Genomic DNA, 11,796 nt, shown 5'->3' with positions numbered 1-11,796 from the left:
AAGTAGCTGTCGAACTAACAGAATGAAACTGAACGCAATGCCATTTTTCAGCAAGACCGTATACTCGTAGCATCGTCAGTCCACCGCTCATGGCAAAGGCAGTGAAATTGAAAAATGAGGGCGTGACAGTTCCGCCTCAACTTTCACGAAAAGCCGGATATGACGTCATCAAAGACATTTATCAAAAAAATGAAAACAACGTTCGGGGATTTCATACCCAGGAACTCTCATGTCAAATTTCATAAAGATCGGTCCAGTAGTTTAGTCTGAATCGCTCTACACACACACACACACACAGACAGACACACACACACACACACACACACGCACATACACCACGACCCTCGTTTCGATTCCTCCTCGATGTTAAAATATTTAGTCAAAACTTGACTAAATATAAACAAGTCGCGTAAGGCGAAAATACAATATTTAGTCAAGTAGCTGTCGAACTCACAGAATGAAACTGAACGCAATGCCATTTTACTCGTAGCATCGTCAGGCCACCGCTCATGGCAAAGGCAGTGAAATTGACAAGAAGAGCGGGGTAGTAGTTGCGCTAAGAAGGATAGCACGCTTTTCTGTACCTCTCTTTGTTTTAACTTTCTGAGCGTGTTTTTAATCCAAACATATCATATCTATATGTTTTTGGAATCAGGAACCGACAAGGAATAAGATGAAAGTGTTTTTAAATTGATTTGGACAATTTAATTTTGATAATAATTTTTATATATTTAATTTTCAGAGCTTGTTTTTAATCCGAATATAACATATTTATATGTTTTTGGAATCAGCAAATGATGGAGAATAAGTTAAACGTAAATTTGGATCGTTTTATAAATTTTTATTTTTTTTTACAATTTTCAGATTTTTAATGACCCAAGTCATTAATTAATTTTTAAGCCACGAAGCTGAAATGCAATACCGAACCCCGGGCTTCGTCGAAGATTACTTGACCAAAATTTGAACCAATTTGGTTGAAAAATGAGGGCGTGACAGTGCCGCCTCAACTTTCACGAAAAGCCGGATATGACGTCATCAAAGACATTTATCACAAAAATGAAAAAAACGTTCGGGGATTTCATACCCAGGAACTCTCATGTCAAATTTCATAAAGATCGGTCCAGTAGTTTAGTCTGAATCGCTCTACACACACACACACACACACACACACACACACGCACGCACATACACCACGACCCTCGTTTCGATTCCCCCTCGATGTTAAAATATTTAGTCAAAACTTGACTAAATATAACAAGTCGCGTAAGGCGAAAATACAACATTTAGTCAAGTAGCTGTCGAACTCACAGAATGAAACTGAACGCAATGCCATTTTTCAGCAAGACCGTATACTCGTACTCGTAGCATCGTCAGTCCACCGCTCATGGCAAAGGCAGTGAAATTGACAAGAAGAGCGGGGTAGTAGTTGCGCTAAGAAGGATAGCACGCTTTTCTGTACCTCTCTTTGTTTTAACTTTCTGAGCGTGTTTTTAATCCAAAAATATCATATCTATATGTTTTTGGAATCAGGAACCGACAAGGAATAAGATGAAAGTGTTTTTAAATTGATTTCGACAAATTAATTTTGATAATAATTTTTATATATTTAATTTTCAGAGCTTGTTTTTAATCCAAATATAACATATTTATATGTTTTTGGAATCAGAAAATGATGGAGAATAAGATGAACGTAAATTTGGATCGTTTTATAAATTTTTATTTTTTTTTACAATTTTCAGATTTTTAATGACCAAAGTCATTAATTAATTTTTAAGCCACCAAGCTGAAATGCAATACCGAAGTCCGGGCTTCGTCGAAGATTACTTGACCAAAATTTCAATCAATTTGGTTGAAAAATGAGGGCGTGACAGTGCCGCCTCAACTTTCACGAAAAGCCGGATATGACGTCATCAAAGACATTTATGAAAAAAATGAAAAAAACGTTCGGGGATTTCATACCCAGGAACTCTCATGTCAAATTTCATAAAGATCGGTCCAGTAGTTTAGTCTGAATCGCTCTACACACACACACACACACACACACACACACACGCACAGACAGACACACATACACCACGACCCTCGTCTCGATTCCCCCCTCGATGTTAAAACATTTAGTCATAACTTGACTAAATGTAAAAATGACAGTGTGAGCTCATACATTTGGATGTATAGGCAAGGCAAGTTTCTATTTGGTTCAACGTGTTCTTCGTGATTTGTTTACCCCTTCTCACACCCACTGTAGTTACCGTCTGATCAAAGCACGCATACCTCATGAGTGAGCGCGTCATACCTTTTTGAACAGGGGAGAGAAATCTGTAAATTCTCGTGATCTTTCACTGAGGCGATCGTTTCGTAAACATTATTCGCGATGATCTGGAAGGCAGGGAGGGGGAGCAGGGGACAGGGTTAGTGTGTGTGTGTGGGGGGGGGGGGGGGGGGGGGGGGGCGGGATGATAGCGGGCGGGGGGTAACCCTTGAGAATGACACGGTATACTGGTTTGATGAGAGTTACCTCCCTTCCGTGGGTGACAAACCATGACTTACCTCCCTTGCACTATATAGACTGTATTGATAGATGGGGAGGGTAATTATCCGAGGAAGGAAACAATGTCTGGAGAAACTAAAACCCAGGTGCACATTTGTGGGTCCAGGGCAGTGTGCATGCAAAATATCTTGTGCTTATCTTTTGCCATCTCTGAGGTATGGCGACCACAGACAGACAGACAGACACACACACACACAGACAGACAGACGCATGTAACCTCTACGTATAGATAGATTCATTTCGATATCAAAAGTCACCGACAAAGAGTTGTGCCTCATTCCCTTCGGGGTTTTTTGGCTACATTTTCACAAAATGTGCCCCGGTAAATTATGACAAAAATAGCTCAGGGTAAAAACATGTGGAGGTCACATGCCGAGTCTCAGTGAATATTGAAAATAATTCTCAAAGTTTGCGGATCATGAAAAATGCGAGCTGTAGCGATTTTTTTTTTTATTATTTTTTTTTACCCGCGAACTAAAACCATTATTTGCATTATTCACTGAGACAAGGTATGTCACCTATAATTTATCCCTGCTTTCTTCAGTCTTTCAAAGAACATAGGTATTGTTGTGCCGCAGTTTGATCGAATCCTAATCACTCTACCAGTCTAACTACGGAGGCGAGTGATTAATGCGCAGTTGTATTGTTCCGTGAATATCATTCAATTATACTGAGATTTCACAGACATTTTTTTGGTTTGGAATACAATCAAGTACACAATAATTATGCCGTCGTTCTGCTGAGGCGATAAAGGGAGAACCTTTTGTGTTATTATCGTGTTTTGGTATTGCTGAGGACATTTTCCGTCGCATTGAGTAGCAGACAAACATTTGCCCCCGTATTCCAACGTCAGATACAGTATTAGCTTCGGTTTTCTGAGGCAAGACAGTGTATGGAACCGCTTCATTACACCCCCGGTATAGGGGTGTGTATAGGTTTCGCTCGATGTGTTTGTTTGTTTGTTTGTTTGTTTGTGTTCGCATATAGATCTCAAGAATGAACGGACCGATCGTCACCAAACTTGGTGAACAGGTTCTATACATTCCTGAGACGGTCCTTACAAAAATTGGGACCAGTCAAACACACGGTTAGGGAGTTATTGGTGGATTAAGATTATACAAGGACTTATAAAGGGAGGTCGTGGGTTCGAACCCGGGCCGGGTCATACCTAAGACTTTAAAATCGGCAATCTAGTTGGCAGCCGCTCCGCCTGGCGTCTGGCATTATGGGGTTAGTGCTAGGACTGGTTGGTCCGGTGTCAGAATAATGTGACTGGGTGAGACATGAAGCCTGGCTGTGCTGCGACTTCTGTCTTGTGTGTGGCGCACGTTATATGTCAAAGCAGCACCGCCCTGATATGGCTCTTCGTGGTCGGCTGGGCGTTAAGCAAACAAACAAACATCTTAATGGTCAAAGGGAAATAACCATTCTCACTCAGTCACTGCCACCAACTGAGAAGGTTATTTCCCTTTGACGGGGGTGTTTTTTCTACCTCGGAGGAATTTCTTGTTTTCTTGAAATTCAAGGATGTGAGAATGTGCAGTGCGTCCCGCTAGCGCTACGTGTCATTTGTGCTACGTATCGTTTGCGCTATTTTCTGAAGTGCTATCGACACAAATTGCCCAAAACAGTAGTGCTATCGGCACGTAGTGCTATTGCCACAATTCGCACATGCCATTATCACTACGTCTCAATAGAACTACGTGTCGATATCACTATTTTTGAAAAACCAATGTACTGTACCGCTACGTGTCGATAACGCTACGTGTCGATAGCACTATACTACATGTTCAAACGGCAGACACTTCCTTTTGTGTGTGTGTGTGTGTATGTGTGTGTGTGTGTGTGTGTGTGTGTGTGTGTGTGTGTGTGTGTGTGTGTGTGTGTGTGTGTGTGTGTGTGTGTGAGTGTGCATGTATATTGTCTGCATGGCTGTCTGTCGGATCTGTATGTCTGTCTGTCTCTCTCTCTCTCTCTCTCTCTCTCCCTCTCTCTCTCTCTTTCACCACGTATTTATTTCATGGTTGTTGTTGGTGTGTGATTTTTATGTTTTATGTTTTTCTTTCTTCCCCCATCCCCCGTGGTTTGTATATGAGTTTGTGGCCTTAGTATAATAAACCATTCTGAGCTTGCTCTCTCTCTCTCTCTCTCTCTCTCTCTCTCTCTCTCTCTCTCTCTCTCTCTCTCTCTCTCTCTCTCTCTCGCATAATACCGTATATACATACACGGATGTTTTTCTGTGTGTGAGTTTGTGTACGATACCGTGTGTACGGGGGTCCTGATTTGGCCTATATGGTCCGCTGGACCCAAAAAGCAACAACAACCAACCAACCGTGTATACGTATGTGTTTGTGCGTGTGTGTGTGTGTGTGTGTGTGTGTGTGTGTGTGTGTGTGTGTGTGTGTGTGTGTGTGTGTGTGTGTGTGTGTGTGTGTGTGTGTGTGAGAAAGAGAGAGTCGTCAGTAAGTAGTGGTATTGACACGTAGCGATAATGACACGTAGCGCTAAAAGATGTAGTGCTGTCGACACGTAGTGATAATGAACGAATGATAGTGACTCATAGACAAATTATTTGTAGCACTAATCAACGTAGCGATAGCGGCACGTAGCACAAATGACACGTAACACAAATGACACGTAGCGCTAGCGATACGCACCCGATGTAGGTACGATTGAAGCTTCTATTCACTCCGTCAACCAACAAGACTAGATTTGTAGCAGACGACAAACAAAGTATGCGTTTTTCCTGTCTTGTGATGACGATTATGCCGTTATAAATTATCTGTACGTTGTGAAGACATTTCAAAACAAAATTTATCCTACATACGGGAGAGAGACACCCGTGAGATAATAATCGTTCAAATCACACGTGTGTAGATCATGTAAATGAGGTCACGTCAAGCAAGTCTGGCAGGGACCTGTTTTTCCACTGCTTATGGTGCCAAAGTCACCGAGACAAACGTCATTATAGAAACAAAAATTGCGCTCGCTAATTACCCTCGATGAATCTTTAGAACTAACACGTCACGCCACACTTTCAGAATGACGTTTCTTTGCTTTGACGTAATAGATTGCACGAGGCTTTAGAAGAGATCGAGGTTCCAAAACAAGCGTCTTCAATTTAGCTGCCTCGACTGCAGGACATTTTCAGTAAAATACACGTAAGTACAGTATGTAGGATAAACAGAATACTACATGGCTTGCTGTGTCGTACCAGATTTACACTCGTTGCTTTTTGAAATAGTGAACAGCTTGCTTTCGCTCGCAGTTCAATATAAATGTTAAAAAATCGTGTAAATCTGGTACGACACAGCAAGCCATGTGGTATTCTCTATTTAGCTTTGATGCGTCACGGGATATAATTCTACGTTTTCATCCATGGAATTGGTATTTTGTCTCAGTAGGGTGAAAGAATTCATGATGTCTTTTCCGGAACTGGACAAAACTGGCCTTGCCAAGACTGAAACAAAGTATAGTTCTACAACTTCTAGGCTTGCGTTGATTATTCTGCCCATGGTGAATTTCCCATGCTTTGTTTCCACATCCCATGTCAAATTCTCCTTACTTTGGTCATGCCATATATACATTACAGCTCTGTCCATCCATGGTACCGCGTGATATTTTGTCTCGACTGGATGAAAGAATATAATGACGTCACTCTCGGCAGAGTCTTGAGTGACGTCATCATATTCATTGACCCAGTCTCGACAAAATATCACGCGATACCATGGATGGGATGGAGCTGTAACTTATACATGTACAGTTGTTGCCTGGAGCAGAAGAAATTTGTTTGATGTTGTTTGCCGATGATATTGTTTTGATCTCATCGGCACCGGTTGGACTGCAAAACCAGTTGAACAATTTAGAACATGCATCTAGAAAGTTAGGACTAGATGTGAATATGGACAAAACGAAAGTAATGTGGTTTTTTTAGAAAATGTGGTCATTTAGCGGCTGAAGAGAAATGGTTTTATGATACGAAAGAGATTGAAATTGCGAACAGCTATAAGTATTTGGGATTTATATTCACAACAAGGCTGTCTTTTGATTCAGCATGTGCAGAATATGCCAGTAAAGCAAAAGGAAAAATTATAGAATTGATGAAGGCTATGTGGGCGTTGGGGAGCATGGACACTGTTCTGTTTTTTCAATTGTTTGACGCACAGGTAAAACCGATGCCTCACAGATCTGGGGTATGAAAAGATTAGCCAATATGGAGTCGGCCCATGTTTTTGCATGTAAGCGGCTTTTAAACGTCAGCAGAAAAATACCCAACCACCTACTATACGGCGACACAGGACGATATCCACTATTCCCAAAATTCGCATGTTTTTTTTGTATAACCCTTTATGTCAAATTAAGGCCAGAAACTCCTGTTTGCGAGTGGTACACAGCTTCAAGTGAAACAAGTAAAATTGCTTCTGATCTGTTTCTGCAAAGTAGAGTTCGTTGTCAACCAAGCAAGTTGTTAAGAATTAGTTCGTATTATATATTCAGTGATGCGAACAACATTTTAATAAACCCCTCATGCCGTCATCAATATGTTCTTCATTTAGTTCAGTGAATCCGCTGGGATTGCAGTTAAAACATTTTCAGATAACTGTTACATTTTTTTATTTTATTTTTTATTAAATTTAGAAGAAAAAAACACGTGTTTGTAAATAGGCTCTTTAAAATGATCGAATTGTTTGTGTATCACAACCAGTGTGTACATATAAATAAAATAGATTCAAAGGAAAAACTAAATTCAGCTTCAGTAATCCACTGATAGCGAAGTTAAAGGCTGCCCTTTTTGTAGCGTTCATTAATTAATTCCTATTGTTTACATGTGCCAATAATGTAATAAAAGGGGATATAATAACGATTAGCTGTAGCTTTTGAACACAGAAAAAAATATTTCAGTATTGCAAAGTGGTTTTGATAGTGTCGAATGTAAACAAAACAGTCTGAAAGTGAAAGTGGATGTTTCCCGGAAATTGCGAAGTTAACAAGAATACAGAAAAGCGCGCTTTCCTGCTTTGCACAATAGTCGCTACCGCGCTAATCTGGCGTGTCAATATCACTACGTTTTGCACGTGGAAGGTGAGCGATTTCCTTCACGCGGGGATTGGCGACGCTGTACTGTCTGTGTTGATGGTCTAAAAATAGCCCAAGTACTGGAGAACATAGCAATAAAGAATTAATTATTTCTCGTAATTGGTAAGGACTTCAAAGCTAAAACTTTGCAGGAAGCTTAATTTATACATCCCCGCAACGATGGGAAAAGCCCTGGAAGTAATTAAATAGGACAATGTCAGCCTTTAAGTCCGACTCTGCGGAAGGGACGATACATGTATAAACAGCGTTATTAAAAACATACACAACCAATTGTAGCATCTCGAATACTATTCTTGAATCGGTATGCTTTACAAGACCTTAAACACATATCTGCCGAACAATCTTCTCAACTTCCTCTTGCTTTGTTTTTCTGACTTTAATATTAAAGGCACAGTAAGCCTCCCGTAAACCATCACAGAGCTCGTCGAGCGTCTACATACAGTACAAGCATACTTCCATTTGAACGCTCACCGAACGGGAACATCCTGGCTGCTTTCTGTCGAGCGTGAGAAATTTTCAAAGAATTTATTTTCGTGGACTTGCTCCTCTACAACAATGGCGCCTCGTTTTGGTGCTGGACGGTTGTTACTGAATATTCCGAATACCGGATATCACGCCCGGACAGTAAGCCTCCCGTAAACCATCACAGATACTGTCAGGCTTTTACACACAGTACAAACACCCTTCCATTTGAACGCTCACCAAACGGGAACATCCTAGGTACCCTACGTAAAGAGCGAGCAATTTTTAAAGAATTAATTTTGCAGATTGTCTCGAACACTTTTTGGACCCATCCTGAACTCAGGTCAAAAATGAGTTACTTCCCTTCGGGTCTCATTCTATCGATGTAAACTGGCCATAGCCGTGGATCGATGATTATCAGAATGTTTTTGGACCGTGGTGCGTTTTTGCGCTAGACCTAACTTTTAAAATCTAAATAATAAATTGACATCTTGTTACACAAACATTCTTTAATCATAAAAGAATTCTTTTTTCATCAAGACAAGATCAGTACAATTCGAAGTTGTAAAAGTTTGAAAAAAGAAAAGCCCAGAAGCAGGGTCACGCAAGGGTCGTAGCAAACGACGGTTTATGCATATCGCCGTTCCTCTCAACAGTCAAAAGCCATCGCTAGAGTTCTTGTGAACCACAGCCGTTTGTTTCGTGCATAAAAACGTGCTATTGTAGATAAGCTCACATCGAGTCGCATTCAAATGACTAACTGACGACTACATTGTGAAAAAGGGAAACTGGATCACACGGGTTCACGATGGCTCAGGGGTAAGAATAACCACGCAAAAATAACTTTTCTTTGAAAATTGTTCGCTCTTTACGGAGGGCACCTAGGATGTTCTCAATCGGTGAGTGTTTAAATGAAATGTTTGTACTGTGTGTAAAAGCCTGACCATATCTGTGATGGTTTACGGGAGGCTTACTGTGCCTTTAAAGAAAAAGATCGTTTTTTATAGAAACAATCCCAGACATGTTTGCCGCGCTGCCTTAGTGCTAAATCCGCTGAAGCGGTTGTATCTGCTCACAGCGCAAACAAGGAAGTGTTTTTTCGTTGTAAATGACAAAGTTTTGACAGCTTGAGCAAGAACTAGCCTCTTCTTCCTGGTGTGCAAAGTATTTGAATGAGCATCACGGTTCTTCTTTGTGTGATGAACATGACACAACAAAGTGATGTTGTTGTTGTTGTTGTTTTTCCCAGTTACGACATGCAGACTTCTGGATAAAACGTACAGTTTCAAGACAACACGAACACGCTTTTGTAAAGTACTTGCAACTTGCAGTAATGAAATGGATGTCGTGTTGTTGTTGTTGATGCTGCTGCTGTTGTTGTTGTTGTTGTTGTTGTTGTTGTTGTCGTCGTCGTCGTCATCTTCGTCGTTGTTGTTGTCGTTGCTGCTACTAATGTGTGCTTTTATCTGTCTGTGTTTGTCTGTCTGTCTGTCTGCATGTGCCTGTGTACCTGCCTGCATGGTTACCTGCCTGTATGTACCGGTTGTGATAATGGCTAGCGCGATCACCTGTTACTGATTCACCCTGGCCGGCTGATTAACATACTGTGAGAAAGCCTAGTCACAGAATTTTACCTTCCTGTCTTAACACTTTAACAATTACGCAGGTGTCAGCAAGTATCCCCCTACACTCTGATAACAATCTTGCTAAAGAAATCATGCACAGTGCAACCTCTCTCTTAAGACAACCCCAAAGCCCCCTCCTCCTCCTCCCCCCCCCTCCCCCTCCCCCCTCCCCCCTGTCGAGTTTTAAAGACGTCGCCCCTTTTCTGACCCTACTTTTGAGATTTTGTCAGTGTTCACAAGGTCGCCATCTCGCGATTCTACTCATTTTAGACCTCATTTTCCGAGATTTTAGAGATGTTAATGGGGGGTGCTAATGTGGCTGTCTGGTCGTGTTGAGATGAGGCGGATGTGTGTGGGGGGGGGGGGGGACAGTGGGGCACATCAAGAAAGACAAATAGACAAATAGGGAGTGCTTAAGCCATACGGTACACACAAAAAACGATGAAAGGAAGAAAGATACAGAAAATAAGATACACATTGAGTCAAAAAAACAGAGATCAGAGCGGGAACAAAATAAGAAAAGCGAAAAGCAGGCAGAGAGACAAGGGGAGATAAGAGAACATGGAGAACAGAGACAGGGGGGATACACACACACACACACACACACACACACACACACACACACACACACAAACACACGTACATACGCGCGCACACACACACACACACACACACACACACGAACACACAAACACACACACACACAAACATACGTACATACGCACACACACACACACATACACACACACACACACACACACACACACGAACACACACACACACACACACAAACACCCGTACATACACACACACACAGGGCCGGACCCAGGGGTGGGTTCCAGGAAAAAGCATGTACCTTGCTTTGACTTTTACTAGTTTTAGCACCAAAACAATGCTGCTCTTAACCCTCAAAACAAGGCCCAGAATGCACCAGATTGCACAGATTTTAACCGTTTTTCAAAAATTTTCCGGGGGAGCATGCCCCCGGACCCCCCTTGTGGCTTCGCCACTTCGCTGATTTGCCCCCCCAAAAATGGAGGAACCCCCCCCCCCTTACAACTCATTTGGTCCGGCCCTGCACACACACACACACACACACACGAACACCCGCACACTACAGAGCCTTCCCACATATTGTAGCCAGAGAATCAAATTCCATTCTGTGAACTTCGCTGAGGTCATGTGACGCTACACAAACTCGTGACATGAGGAGCTGACGACAAGACCAGTGTTTATAGAGATCCTAGGCTGTGCTCATCTTAGACACATTATTGTCCAAACAACACCATCATTTCTTCGTCTCCTCCCCTCCAGTTCTGTCTCTGTGTTTGGCTTTCGTGGATCTCGGCGGTCTCTTTGGTCTTTGCTGGGTGATCGTCGCATCCCTGGGTCGAGGTGTGTGCAAAAGATGCTCTTTTCTGTCTGCGGCACTAGCACTGATCGTGTGTGTGTGTCTGTCTTGTTTTTACATTTAGTCAAGTTTTGACTAAATGTTTTAACATAGAGGGGGAATCGAGACGAGGGTCGTGGTGTATGTGCGTATGTGTGTGTCTGTGTGTGTCTGTGTGTGTGCGTGTGTGTGTGTGTGTGTGTGTGTGTATAGAGCGATTCAGACCAAACTACTGGACCGATCTTTATGAAATTTGACATGAGAGTTCCTGGGTATGAAATCCCCGAACGTTTTTTTCATTTTTTTGATAAATGTCTTTGATGACGTCATATCCGGCTTTTCGTGAAAGTTGAGGCGGCACTGTCACGCCCTCATTTTTCAACCAAATTGGTTGAAATTTTGGTCAAGTAATCTTCGACGAAGCCCGGACTTCGGTATTGCATTTCAGCTTGGTGGCTTAAAAATTAATTAATGACTTTGGTCATTAAAAATCTGAAAATTGTAAAAAAAAAAAAAATTTATAAAACGATCCAAATTTACGTTTATCTTATTCTCCATCATTTGCTGATTCCAAAAACATATAAATATGTTATATTCGGATTAAAAACAAGCTCTGAAAATTAAATATATAAAAATTATTATCAAAATTAAATTGTCCAAATCAATTTAAAAAC

The sequence above is a fragment of the Littorina saxatilis genome, linkage group LG1 (genome assembly GCF_037325665.1).
Source record: "Littorina saxatilis isolate snail1 linkage group LG1, US_GU_Lsax_2.0, whole genome shotgun sequence".
In the NCBI taxonomy this organism is placed as follows: Eukaryota; Metazoa; Mollusca; class Gastropoda; order Littorinimorpha; family Littorinidae; genus Littorina; species Littorina saxatilis.
The sequence above is the reverse complement of the archived record's forward strand: the minus strand, read 5'-3'. Positions refer to the sequence as shown.